General features: G+C 38.4%; 1 protein-coding gene across 1 annotated transcript in view; it reads left to right on the top strand.

Annotated features, from left to right (window-relative positions):
- Window positions 1–7,349: 7,349 nt before the first annotated feature.
- PLAC8 (placenta associated 8) overlaps window positions 7,350–15,249 on the top strand; it is a 30,218-nt gene continuing 22,318 nt past the window's right edge. The window contains exon 1 of the mRNA XM_090267915.1: window positions 7,350–7,433. The gene's annotated coding sequence lies outside the window, so the exon portion shown is untranslated. The remainder of the gene's footprint in view (window positions 7,434–15,249) is intronic.

The raw sequence follows: 15,249 nt of genomic DNA, 5'->3' as shown, positions 1-15,249 counted from the left end.
GAGTGGGGTAATTCAACAGGCAGAGAAAACCATATGTAAGCTTTTGATCCCCATGCTGTTATTCCAGAGATCAAAGAAATGCCTGTTTCTACAACTGTCAAGTCACTCCAGTAACTGATACTGCAGCTGCATTCCCTGGTGAGTTATGTATTTCTACCAAGTTTGGATGATAAATTGTTCCACTTTGGATGGGGATGCTCCCAGGCCAAACTGGCCCTGTTGGGTCTTTGATGGGGATACCACTTCTTCATCACACAAGAGTGGGAGCATATAAACAAAACTCGGATCCGTAATTCTATTATTCCAAACAAATGCTCACAAGCAAGTCCCAGCATCTTATCTCTTGCCAACCGATATTGTAAGTGGTCTTGACTGGACCCAAATAGCATGAAGCCCATGGGGCACAAAGCCCAAATGGCAGGGATAGCCTGGCAACCAGTACAGCAAATGGTCCTAACCAGACCCAAATGACACAAAGCCCAAGTGGCACAAAACCCAAATGGCAGGAATAGATGGCTGGCTAATCAAGATTTTGCTAACAGCTATGCATAACCTTTCAGCTGCAGCAGTTTTCATTATATTGTTTTTATTTAATCTTTATTGTATTTTTTTCTATTACCATTGAGTACCTTTATACCCCCTCCCCCCAGCAATCACTACACTGTTGTCCATGTCCATGAGTTCTTCTTCCTGTTTGCTCAATCTCTCCACCTCCTAACTTCCACCACCCAGCTGTCATTTGCTCTCCATCTATAAGTCTGTCCTCATTTTCCTTGTTAGTTCAGTTTATTCATTAGATTCCACATATGAGTGAACTCATATGGTATTTGTCTTTCTCTGACTGGCTTGTTTCATTTAGCGTAGTGTTCTCCAGGTCCATCCATACGGTCACAAGTGGTAAAATTTTCTTTTCTATAGCCAAGTAGTATTCCATTGTATAAATGTCCCATAGTTGTTTTATCCACTCATCTACTGATGGACACTTGGGTTGAAGTAGTTTTCAGAAGTTAGCACTGTACTTTCTATTAATTTCCCATGGCTGGCTAATCAAAACTTTGCTGGCAGCTGGCAGTGGCAAAAGCCAAAGAAGCAGGGATAGAGAATTTCCAGTGTGCACACTGGTTTGACTCACCCAGTCTTGGGGTCTGTCTACTCCCCCAAACCTGTTTCTTTTCACCATCCAAGCATTTCAGGTAGCTTATGCCTAGAAACTCATTTCCTTTCACCAGCCTGCTCCTGGGGGTGGCGTCTGCGACCAGAGCCCAAGCCCTCCAGGACTTACCAAGGTTCATACCCTCTTGGCTGGCTTGACAAAACCTGAAACCAAACAAGGTCCATTCAGCTGCCCGTGTTAGCAAAAGCCAAACTTGTGAGACAGGTGCTGGTGCAAAAGGAAAGAGGCTTTTATTCAAGTGCCAGGACTTTGGAGAACGGTGACTCCCATCTCAAAGACCATCTTGCCTTCTTGCTTAGGCCCTTGGTTCTTACAGAGATAGGGAGGGGATGGCTTTCTTTATCCAATCATCCTGCTAGTTTTTGGAGCACTCAGGCCATATTCATTTCTAGCTTTTGGTGTGCTCAGTGTAAAAACCTCCCCCTGTGCCATCTAGGCCAATTGGAGGAGACTTCCTGGTGCTCCCTGTCTACGATATCATTATCATTTTCCTTTAAAATTATATTTGTTGTTGTCTTTTAAATAGTCTTTCTTTATTTAAATAATTTGCTCCTATATCTATACTTAGAATTTTTATTATAAATAATAATTGCTGAATTTTAGTGTTGTTTGAATGTCTGCTGATGTTTTCTCTTCCTTAGTTTATCAATGTAAAATAAAAGCTTATGTTAATGAATATTGAACTACTCTTAAATTTTGGAATAAACCTTGCTTATTGGTTTTCATTGTTTTGATATATGAAGGCTTCTACAAGCTAATATTTTATTTAAAATTTTTCTCTCTAAATCATGAGTGAGATTAATCTATAATTATAATTGTAATTAAAATTATAAGTCATCTGAACACTTTTTCTTAAAATATTGCATTAAAATTATATTAACTTGAAAATATAAATTTAGACGATTTTTCTATGGTTTGGAGTAGCTAAACCTGTATTTCTAACCAGCTCCCAGGTGACGCTGATGCTACCAGTCTGTGGACACACTTTGAATAGCAAAGGTTTTAAATAACTTAACGTTGGAAATATCAGACCTTCAGAGGTAAATTAAAATTCAGCTCTGAGGCCATTTGGCTCTAGGGTCTTCTCAATATTAACATCCAACCGCTTTATCATTGATCTATTCATACTTTCCCTCTCTTCTTGGGTCTTTTTATTTTTCTTCAGATTTTATTTATTTATTTTCAGAGAGAAGGGAAGGGAAGGACAAAGAGAGGGAGAGAATCATCGATGTGTGGTTGTCCCTCCTGGTCTGCAACCCAGACATGTGCCCCAACCAGGAATCAAACCGGTGACCCTCTGGTTTTCAGGCCAGCGTTCAATCCACTGAGCCACACCAGCCAGGGCTTGGGTCTTTTTTAATAGTTTGTATTTTGCCACAAAATTATCCATTTCCTGTAGGTTTTCATGTTCATTGCCTATAGTGAGTCTCATAAATCTTTTAATTTCTCATGTGTGTTGGGTTATAATTCTTTTCTCATTCCTAACCTCTTCTATTTTTTCTCTTTTCTCCCTCTTCAATCTTGTAAATCATCTACCTATTTTATATAAATATATAGTTTATTCACCTATTCAATAAAGTTTTGAATTTATTTTCACTAAATTTTAACTTATTTATCCTTATTATTATTTTCATCCTTTCTGTTCTTTCTCTATGGCATCCGTTTCAACTTTTACCTCTCTCAGTTTCAATTTCCTGATTTCTTTTTTTTTAATGTTTTAAGATGACTACTTAGTTCCTTTAATTTTTGGTTTTATAATACTTAGAGCTCTAAATGTTCCTCTTAGTGCCACTTTCAGGGTCCTGTACATTTCAATAGAAAGTGGTTTCCTTTTCATTGGTTTCATGAGAATTATGAGTTCCCTTTTATTGTCTCTTTGATCTAAGACTTAACCTAGGAGTTTGTTTCTTAATTTCTAACTATTTATGGGTTGTAGATCACATTTTATCATGTATTTATAATTTTACAGTTTTATAAAAAATATTTTCTTTATTTGTAGGTTATAAGAAGTCCTTATATGTACTACATAAAGTTATATGAAGTTAATTAGGTTACTCAGTTCAACTGAATAATGTTTTGATTAGTATAACATTTATATTATTTGTTGATCTGCAAGACTTTTCTCCCCGGTTTTATTGAGATATAATTGACATGCAGCAATGTACCAGTTTAAGGTGCACAGAATAATGAATTTTTTTTGACTACTAATTCTGGCTAATTGTGAGAAAGGTATTTTGAAATCTCTCATTATAATTGTATATTTATAAAGTTTTCCTTGCTTAAATGATATTTTTTATGTCTACTTTATGACTGTTACATGTTCTTGATTATCTGTGCCTTTTAGATAAGGATGTTCCTTAAACTCTAAGTGCCTTTAGCCTACAATTGCACCTTGTTTGATAGTAATGTTATCACTCCTGCTTTCATTTGTTTTTCATTTGCTCAATATTTCTTTACCAATCACTTTATTTTTACCATTTTATTATCACCTTGTTTCAAGTAGGAATCAATATGTCCAATGAGCCACATCTTCACATTAATGTTTTTCTAACATTTTAAACTTTAGCTTTCTAACATTGAGCTTATCATTTTCTCCCTAAAACTATTCCTCTTCTTTATTTTCCACCTTAATTGTGATGAAAACTTTTGTTTTGCTATTTGTTCTGAATAGAGCATCCAGATATCCTTCTGCTGGGTCATTGCCCCTTCTCCAATCCACCCCCAACCCCAACCCAGGAGCCCTGGAGAGCATTATCCTCTTGTTTTCTTCAGGTGGGCATGGGACTGAAGCCCGGTCAATTAGACATCACTTTCTAGCCCTACAGACTCAAACAGAACGAATGCCATGCAACTGGACCCAAAAGGATGGTGGCTCTCTTTCAGAAGAATGCACTTCAGAGCACAGACTTCCTGGGCTCAAATGCTGGCCCTGTCTCTTGTTGGTTACTTTGGGCTACTTAATATGCCTCAGTTTTCCTATCTATCTCAACCTTGCGAAAATTACCAGTGTAAAACTTTAAAACAGTAATAGTAAATATGGGTGTTAACTATTGTTACTATTTTCTCTTGCCCCAGGATCTGGGAGGGCAAGCCTGGAGCTGTTGGCCACCACTGCAGGGTGTGTTAAGTCTGAGAAGGAATAAGTCAGCATGAAGAAGAGCATAGCCAAGAGGAGAGACCTGAGCCCTGAGCACAGGGTTGAGCCCTGATGCAAATTGGTCCTAAAGCTGGTTGTACCCAGAATTTTTTAGACATGAGGCACTAAAATCCATTTTTGCTTAATATCGGTTTGAGTCAGAAAGAATTTTAAATGATATGCAACTGTCAAGCAATGTCCTGGGCTAGAAATTTGGAAACCATTTCAATTCCTTCCTCTCCTTCACCGTCCACATCCTATGTGACAAGCTGCACACATTCTACTTCTTCAATTTCTTCCCACCTCCCTAAATCAGAGGAGTGTCAGGCTGCCTTTGCTCTGAGAAATCACCCACAGAACAGTCTAAATTTTCACACCTAGGTTTCTTGTGGGAAGGGAGGGAAAAGGGAGAAACTCCCGTTCCACCTTAAGGGGTCAATGGAGCAAGGGGGAAGAAGGTAGAAGGGGGAAGAACGGGGTAGAGGGACAGGGGTGGAGACTCCCAGCCACCCAGAAAGATCCATGAGAATTGCTTCCTGTCTATGTCCCTGCAGGCCCTGACTCCACACTTTTCCAGACATACATTATAGTTAGGGTGAGTTCATATATATATATATATATATATATGTATGTGTGTGTGTATCAATGCATTCAACAGGTTATTTACATCTCCCTGCTTTTCCCCAGTCTATATGTCGTGCTAGGTTCATCAATATTTCTTCTGCGAATGAGCAAAGTCCATTCCTATGTCCCATGGGGAAAACTGGGACCAGGTTAATTTGCATATGGCTCATTTGCATATGTTAAAAGTCCGATGGGTGGTCCAGCTGCCGCTGTGTTTTGACAATGAACAGACGGTCAGGGTAGGCAGCAGATGCCCCAAAGGAACTGGGCTGAAGGGAGGCGCCTTTGGTCATGGAGCTTGCACAGCCGCAGTAGAAGCTGTGGTAGAAGCCACGAACCTCCCGCTGATCACACCGACCGGACCGTCGTGTTCTGACAGGGAGAAAAAAAGAAAATCAGTATTTGCTGCGTACTTGTTATATACTTATATATTGTGCTAGGAAATGTTCGCTTTTTAATCTTGACAACACTCTTATGAGGAACCCGAAGCACAGAGACAACAATTAATTAGTCCAAGGTCACACAGTGAGACAGTGGTAATTCCAACTCAAGAGGCCACACTGACATCACTATGCCATACTGTGTTGATAAACATTTGCTGAGTGTGATGACAGATGGTTACTGAACTCTTTGTGGTGATCACTTAGTAAGGTATCTAAGTGTATGATCACTGTGTTGAACGCCTGAAACTAATGTAATATTGTATGTCAACTGCAATGGAAAAATAAATAAATAAAGGTACACTTGATGAGGGGGGAAAAAACAAAAACAAAATAAAAAAACATTTGCTGGATGGCTAACCCAAGGAACAATATGTAACAGAACTTGCTCCAGGAAGTACCCCACTTGGCACAGGCTGGTGGCTACTTAGTCCTTTTTGAAAAGGCAATGACCCTAAACTATTCTGGTCAATGTCAGGAGTCATACATACCTGTCCTGACCACTTTTCTCTGGAAATTGGTCATCAACCACTATCTCCCAACTTCACAAACAACTCCTTCTGTACACATGTCTAATCAGGGAAAACGTAAAACAGTTTTAGTGACGTGAATTTTTTTTTTTTTTAAAGTGCTGTGAGCATTAAATGAACTTCCCTCCTTGTTCCTTCAAGCTACCAGAACACAGGCCCTCACCAACACCTTTAATCTTGCTTTCAACCCTTCTGCTGAAGAATTTGGACTTCACAAGGACATGCTGCTTTGGGAGTTTGCCTTCCCACAACTTTGTAGGAGCAGCTCCAGTCTTGGTTTTGGCAGCATTTACCCATGTCTGCTCACTGACCAAGGGCCACAGTTGATCGAGGTTGACATTGGGGCAGAAGCTGTGGTTCTTTAAGTGCTCATGCATCATACCATCTTTCCCAAAGTAGCCTGGGTGATATTTGACAAAGAGATCCTGTGATGATGCAGCCACCAGCATTACCTTGGCCTCCCTGTGTGTGCTGATATGGCCATGGCTGTGGCTCATTTGAGCCCAAAGTTTCCGGGTCTTCCTCAGTCTGGATGGCATGTTAGTGGCTGAGATACAAAAGGGCATATCATTCAGATTTCATGTTCAAACACAGGAAAGAAAATACAACTTGTTAGAGTCACACTGAGAGAAAGAATGACATTTTAACCTCAACTAAACTAACAAATTTTTTGTCAACCAGAAACAATTAAGGTTTTTATACACAGTATTGTGTACCTATGTGCCTATGATTCACTAAGTGATTCATTCCCTCTCCCATCCCTCTGCCCAATTCCTAACAACTACTATTTTCTATTATGATTTCCTGTCAACTCCATCCTCTTGCTTTCCACCCCTGCTCAGGCCATCTCCACCCTTCACTTTCTATGAAATTACCCCTGGAAGGAATTCCCTGATGTCAACCTTGCCTTCTAGAATCCAGGCTCCACACTGGCACCAGATGGGTGGCTCCAAAACGCCATTGGCCAAACCCCTGCTTTGCCCCTAACCTTTCAATATCTTCCCTTGCTCATGCCACACAGCTCCTTAGCTTTGAACAAAAATCCCAATAACCTAGCAAGAGGAATGTTGAATGCCTCTATAGCATTTTTTGAGACCTAAGACTAACTGCCCAGTTCTTACTTTAAAACCTCTCTCAAGAACCTTAAATACCTTAGGAAGTAAATGAATTATAGAAATCCTAACTAAAAGTACAAACCTTGGACCCTTACAAAATATGTTCTTTCTCAATCCTTAATAAACCTTGCTGTCTTTGGGAGCAATGTTGTCAGCCAAATGTCACACAAAATCAGTGCAATGAGATAAAATGCAGCCTCCACATTCTTAAAAACAAAACATTACCCCCTTAAGCAGTAAAGACAACTCTGGCAAGATTTCTTTCCTCCAGTCCCACTTCCTATCTTTCCCCACCCTTAACCCCACCCTTGGTGAGTACAATCCTAGGCTGAAGCAACAAAGCATCTAGTTCAGTGTTTCTGAACCTTCCAGAGGTTGACCTGGCTGCTGCCCTCTGCAGTTTACCTTTGTGTGGTAAGTATTTTTGCAATACAGAATGCCTTTTCCATTTTGCAAACCTTTTGTCTTTCTCTCTTATCCTCTTTCAAAAGAAAAAAATATATTTAAAAAATAAGAAATTATAGACCCAATAAAATCTTATCATGTAACTAACATAAGCCAACGCAGAATTGAATAATAGGTGTTAATCTAGGGTAATCCTTTAAAATTCCACATGTCTGCAACATGCAATTGTCTTTTAAACTTAATTTGGCAGTAGTGATTCTTAAATCTGTTAATATCATCACTTTTTTTAAATGTACCACTAGAAGATACATTTTTTAAGAAGAAAAAAGTGTACTTAATCATTAAAGAATAAATCATTGTATCACCATATAAGACTGGCATGTTTATAATTTTGATATCATTTAGTTTGAAGCATAAAGTGAATAAAAAGTATTAACCTAGGGTGAAAGCAAAACCCATGTAATCCTACTCAAAAATGTTATCTCTGATATTTTGCTATAATTTAGCAAATAAAACCTTCCTAAGGTGACTTAAAAAAAAAAAGACTGGCATGTTTAAACAGAATATTCTAAATTCCTTCTAGGAAGTTTCTCTCTTATTTTGTAATGAGTTTCAAGATTTGCTCTTGGAATTGGTTTTGCTGGTGGGGTGGGTGCAATTTCTGTTTCAGTCATTTTGAGGTTTATTATTGTTTTATTATCAAAAGTTTATTCTAAATGTCTCTGTTTTTATATAACAAAAACAATTTTTTGAAATAACTTGTTGATCTGGTCATTTTTTATATTTCCTGGTTTATAGCTAGATTATTATTGGCAGTATTACCAAGGCAGCTCTCAGTATTTTCATGGTAGAAATAATGATTAGCTTTTCTCATTTGCATGGTTTAAAGAAAGGGGGAGAAAAGAAGCTTCTTTTTTCTCTGTTTAACTTCCAGGTCCCTAAGGCAAACACATTTGTTTAAAATGGGTAGAAACAAGGGACCTGAAAAGAGCTGACCTTAAAATACAATCAAGACCTGCCCTGACCATGTGGTTCAGTTGGTTGAGTGTCTCGCACAAAACGAAACATCATGGGTTCAATTCCTGATCCAGGGCACATGCCTGGGTTGCGGGCCCAGTCCCTGGTTGGGGCGCATGCAAGAAGAAACAGATCGATGCTCCTCTCACATATCAATGCTTCTCTCCCTCTCTCCTTCCCTCCCTTCCCCCTCTCTAAAAATAAGTTAATAAAAAATAAATAAATACATACATATGTATGTGTATATATATATCTGTGTGTATGTATATATCCAGAACCCATACAGACATCTTTAGAGGACTTAATTGCATGAGGATACTACTGGTCCACATCCCTCTATAAATAAATAAGTATATAGAAGTCCAATGTCACTATGATTATTTCCCTCAAGGATTGCATTTTGGAGAGGAAGACTAAGTTTTTTTCCAAAATAATTATTGCCAGCTTTAATGGTGTCCTAAAGCTGTGCTTAGTCTACTTCCTAGAAGCACTTAAATGTGTTAGTGAAATGCAAAGGAAACCTGGAGGCCTGAGCAGGCACCATGGTTGGCCATCCATTTTATTGAAAACTTGGCACTTACACTGCACTGAAACTCACTTGGGTTTTACTTGGGGGAGTGAAAATGGAGACAAATGTGTATGAATTTACTGGCTGCCTCTCTTACTGCATAGACCCTGTTCTGGAAGAATACACCTGGAAATTTTGTGGGGAAAAAATATTTTATAATCAAGTGTTTGTATAGGCTGCTGCCTTTCTCCTGAATTAAATTTGTCATCATTTTAAGTGTTTTAAGGCCATCAGATAATTGTATTTTCATTGGTGTTTTGAGACCCATTTATACCAACTAGAGTACTCACAAAGGGTTTTGTTATATCTTATAAAATACTGGATGGCAGTTGCTCAAGTCATAGATTACCGACACCACCGAAATTTAACATTCTGGAAGTTACGATAATTGATTTTATGGATAAGGGCCAGCACTACTTAACACTCTTTACTTCCATCATCAGTACAATTTTGGGGACAGGGATAGAGGGGACTCTTTCCCCACACACAATAAAACAAATTTTAAAGTTATTTAACAAACTTGACTGCTTTCAAAAAGAATTAAAATAAAATAAAGCCCCTTTGAGACGTTTTGTACCATAAGCTATATTGAATCACCAGGTAAGTGCTCCTCAGCCCCTATAATTCTAAGGACAGGTAATTCCCATTCAAATTTGTGTTAACCAAGATTTAAAATTTAGTGCTGCACTTCATAGGTTTTCTGGTTCTTTTAGCCAAGGTAACATCTGAGACATCTACAGGCCTGCTATACTGTTAATATCACCAGATACCAGATATGCTAAGTAAGCATGGGTTGAGCCACACCCTCTGTAAGTTCAGGAGTTGGTATATCCTTTGGGGTTCCTCTCTACTGAGCTCTACTGGAGATGAAGAGTTTCAAGAAAGATGTGGAGAGAAAAACAGAATAAAGGCAAGACCTGAGTATGGGGAAATAAATATTTGCCTAAGTAAGGAATCCGATTTTCATTGAGGGTTTTCAGGATAGCTGCATATAAACTGGGACTTGTAAGGTAACCCAAAAGACCATTCACTCAACCAATAGTATTTCAACCTTTAATTCTGCAGGCAAATATAAATTTTAGGATGAGCTAGAACTCAAATTAAACTTTTTTAGAGCGAAAGACTTTCTGCTCCTTTACACCAACTCAAGAGTCATAATAGGGATCTCAACTAATCAGATAATAATTGTGAGCTGAAGCACAATGACTGGATACCACTTCTTTTTAAAGATATATTGAATAAATGCTTGCTCCTTAACTATAACAAACAGCTAGAGAAGCAACCTTCTCTGCACTGTAGGAGAAATGGTTTTATTGCCACATTTGGGAGTATCCTCATGAAAACACAAAGTATTTATTTGATTAGACTAAATGGAAGGACATGCATCACTAGTGTTGATAGTGGTTTGGTGTGTATGGTGGATTCACTAGATTTTTTTCTTCTCATATTTTTCTGATTTTTTTTTTTTTTTTTTTTTTAGTTTATCTTCCTTGGTCACCTTATTTCAGCTAGAGTTTTTAAATTATACATGTTTAGGGTACATGGTGGGGGAAACTATATGTGAAAGACTTTTAAGCTCCACTATGATTTAATACTCAAATCATTTTTGATAGATTTCCTTTAATACAGTGATTCTCAATCCTCACTGCACCTTGAAATCTCTGGGGAGTCATTAAAAATAGTAATTCCAAGGCCAATAATATCTCCAACCAGACCAATGGATCAGAACGTGAATGGAGCCAAGTGGTTGGTATTTTTAAAAGGTGAACTCATTACATTACCTAAGGTTCTATATTGCAATTCTTTTATCTCTGTTGACCAGGATACTCCATTAATTAAAATTAGACTCCACAGGGTTTCACTGAGTTCCTTTGTTGTCACAGTGGGTGGGTTTTGTTAACACATGATAGAAAAGTTTCCAAGCTCTGTGGTTTAGAACTAAGGGACTTTGATCAGTCATATGTAATTCATAAGTGCCTGCACAAAATGTACTGCTTAAAAAAACACTATCAGATTGTTTTAAATGGATCATTTAAATATCTATGGTAGCCTGTGTTGGTTAAGTCTTTTCTAAATCTCCCCACTGGTAACCTGCTAAAGCAGTTTTAGAACTGGTTTCTGAGGAAAACAAAGGTTTTCCTGCAGGTATGACTTGAACTTACCTCCATGTTGAATTAGTATAGCCATTAATTAGCTCACCTCCATGTGACTAGGATGGCCTATTGTTTGGCTGTGTTGTCCTGGTTGTATCTTTTAATTTTTATAACCATGCAATTTTCTCATGTGTCTTTTCTTCTGCACACCTGTTCCTATGAGTAAGAAGCAGCCCTCACTGGGAATCTGAACTCAGGCTCTTGCCAAAGACTTCTAAATCAGCCTCACTGCTGCCCAATTCTTATCAAACCTCAGCTGGTGAAAATATTACTCAAGAAGGATTGTCAAAAAATATACATTCAAAATATATATATATATATATATACATCCATGTGTTTCTCCAAATAACCCAAATAATCTGATTTTTAATCTTGAATCATCCTAGATTATCAGAGAGGTAAGTGCTTCGTTGAAATCGTTTTAGCTTCTCACAGATTGCTTTTGGTGATTGTACTCCAGCATTGGGCTTTAACCCTGTATTAGGAAACAGGCTCAAGGAAAGTCACTATTCTGTTTATTGTAGAGAAATTGTTAAAGTCCTTGACCATTCCATGTCACACATCATCTATTTTTTGAGTGCCTTGATGAGAAATTTCTCTGGTTCTCAATCTGTTTTCGTTTTATGGACACAGTCAATATCCCAAACGTTTGTGTACCCTCTTTCCTTTTCCTGGTAGGAAGTGCAAAGTCTAATTTGCAGCCGATGTCTCACACTGTGGGAACCTTAAGGTGTGCACTAAATTTGCTCCAGACTTTATTTTTCCTGTGTCTAATTTCTTCATTTTTCATTTTGCATCTTGTTACTATATATGTAAATTTGTCAACTGTTCAAATTCTCTTAAGATCAAGATGACAGTATGAATCAGAGTTTCTCAGTGTTGACACTGTTGGGCCAAATAATTCCTTATTGACAGAAATGGGCGGGTAGGAGTTGGGAGGAAGGAGGCATTCTTGGCATCTACCTACTAGAGGTCAATAGCAGTTCTCCCTCCCACCCACCACTTCAAGTTGTGACAACCAAAATGTCACCAGACATTACCAGATGTCCTTTGGGGGGAAAAAATCACCCTGATTAAAAATCACTGGTATAAATGAATAAATAAACTGGTACTAAGCATGTAGGAAAATAAAAGCTTTCTTCAACCTCTTAGGGTTCCCGACTGGGTCTAAAAATTAAACTGATGAAGACAGATTAACAGGAGAAAAGCATATAAATTTTACAGAATTTTTACATGTACAGGGGAGCCTCCATAAGAGAATGAAAGGCCCAAAGAAGTGATCAGGGCAGAAAGTTTTCTACCTTTTAGACAAATATACGAGAAATTTGTGAAGAATTGACAAGACAAGGGGCTAAATGACAAAAAAATAATATGATTTGCTTATTGTCAGCCCTGAACTTTCTGTCTCTGGTGATAGGATGTCTCTCTTTTTTCTGGTTCAGGGAGGGTAGCTTTCACAGGAGAGATTTATCTCTTGCTTTCAGGGAAGAAGGGTGAGGAGAGGGAGGTCAGAGTGACTTTTCTGCCTCTTTTTTATTCTCAGACTCATTCAGTTTAAGATATTCATCATGCCAAGGTGACACATTTTAAGGTCACGTGTCCTGAAACCCTTCAAGGGCATCGTATTTTCTTGGCTATGTGCAAGTCACCTCTTTGGAGACACAAAGATGATGAAGCCCAGTTATTGTCCCCAGAAAAAAACAGCCAACAAGTCAAAGAGAAAGAAAAAATATATAAGTGCTTAGAACACACGTATCTAAATTTCATATTTGAAGTTAGTATAGTCACGTGCCACATAACATTTCAGTTGACAATGGACTGCATATATGATGATGGTCCCAGAAGATTACAACAGAGCTGAAAATTTTCTGTCCCCTGACATGTTGCTTAGAATTGTAGCACAACATATTACTCACATGTCTGTGGTGATGCTGATGTGAACAAACCTCCAGTGCTGCCTGTAGTATAGTACTATAGTACATACAATGATGTACAGTACATAGTACTTGATTGGTAATGATGATAAATGACTGTTACTGGCTTACATATTATTTACTATATTATATTTATTATTTTAGAGTGTACTCTGTCTATTTATAAAACAAAAGTTTGCTGTAACACAGTATGTTGTGTTATGCCAGCAGCTTCACATATCTTATCTTTACCATGTTTCTTAATTGCATCATTTCTTTTGTGCTTGATTTAACCTTGTGTTGTTTTGTATAGTTATGTGCTGTACAGGCTTGTAGCCTAGGAGGAATAGGCTATACTATAGAGCCTAGGTGTATAGTAGGTTATCCCACTGAAGCTTGTGTATGTGCACTTTATGATGCTAAATGAAATCGCCTAATGATGCATTTCTCAGAACATATCCTCATTGTTAAGCAGCATGTGACTGTAGAGCTTCTTGTAGCTTTCTCAGTAACCCTGGGAAGAAGAAAGATAGGATATTATCATTGTCTTTTAGGGCAAAGGCACTTCTGTGTCAATGCTATGGTGAGAGCCCAGCATCCTAACACCAAACTCAGTAGGTTTTCCACCACATCATAAAAATAATGAGCAAGTTTAGAGAAAGGAGAGCAGCAAACCCAATTTGGAGGATTAGGCATGGCTTCTTGGAGAAGGTAGCATTTGAGCTGAGATGTTAACAGGAGGCACAAAGTCACAGCAGGAACAGTACAGAGGGAATGCCTGCAGAGTAGTGAGGAACCTGGTCTGCCCAATAAGGAAAACAATATGGTAATCAAAGGACTAGAAAAAATAGAGTGGGTCATTTTGTAAGAGGCTTCCTAGCTCAGGCCTAGAGGGCTTGGGTGTGAAAAAGTAGTCTTCCCCTTGGACCATATATGCCTGACACCAGCTTAACATATTATAAGATAAAAGTAGAGAAGCTTGGTGACTTAGGTCACCAGAGAGATTAATGATAGTAGAATAACAGTGGAAAGATGGAAGGACCCAATTTATCATGTGTTGTTTATCCCAACCCTTACTCCAAATTAAACATTTTCATGAACCAAGACCCCTTTACTTTCTTGATCAAAAGAGCATTACTGGACTTTCCTAGTGTCAGAAAGATGCTCAGCCTTGCACTATCAAAAACACAAATACTACTAAGAGAGCTTCTCATTTAAGCATTATCAGGCATGAGCACAGTCTTTAACATGGGATAAAATGTGTTTGGAGTGACTTTATAGAAATAATTTCTCTTAAATTAGGAAATGCCATACTTTCAACTATGCATAATCTTATTTTAATCTCCTCATAACTGAGAATTTTCATTGGCTTGGCAAAATTTCAGAAATGACATTGTAAGAGAGAGAAGAATAACTTTCCCTCTACTCTTCTAAGAACTTGGCTGGGGCCACTGTAACCAAAGACAGACTTAACGGGAGAAAAAACAGACAGAAGTTTACTAACACATGTATCTCATATAGATACCCAGGGTAATTGCTAACTCTCAGAGGTGACTTAGAATACAGGCTTAAATATCATCTTCAGGCAAAAGGAGGATGACAGTTAAGGGGAGGTGACCAGGGACACAAAAGCAAGATTTGTTATGCAGTTTTCAGTCTGGCACCTTCTCCATTGCTAAGAGTTTCTTGAGATTTAGAGTCTCCTTCTCTGCCTGGTGCTTCAGAGAGAGACGGCCTGACAAACAAAGGAAGGTTTCTTTTACGTGTAATTTTCCCTTAAAAGGTAACTTCTCTGTGTTCAGAGTTTCTCCTATCACTGCCATTTCTCAAAATAATCAGATCAAAGTGACCCTCATGCCAAAGAGGTATATTTTGGGATGGCATTTTCTGGTCTACACCATAACTGGTACACTAGGCAGGAGGAACTGTGTACAATGTAGAGACTGCCAATTTCTGTATGACACCCAGAGGTGCTGGGGGGGGGGGTGAGGGGGTAGGGGACAGCTGGCTGCAGATGCACACTCAGACCAGAACAGGCCTGTGGTGGGATTTGGGGTGCTGGAGAAGAAAACTAAGAGTGATTTCTTTTTTTCTAAAGCAGGGTCTAGTGTCTGATAGTGGGGCAAAGGTGTTAATGCCGCTGTACTAAGAAGGCATCTTAAGACCAACAAAAA

Source organism: Furipterus horrens, unplaced genomic scaffold (genome assembly GCF_987537825.1).
Source record: "Furipterus horrens unplaced genomic scaffold, mFurHor1.1.pri manual_scaffold_2, whole genome shotgun sequence".
NCBI classification, from domain to species: Eukaryota; Metazoa; Chordata; class Mammalia; order Chiroptera; family Furipteridae; genus Furipterus; species Furipterus horrens.
Note: the sequence above shows the minus strand (reverse complement) of the source record. Positions and strands in the feature narration are given on the sequence as shown.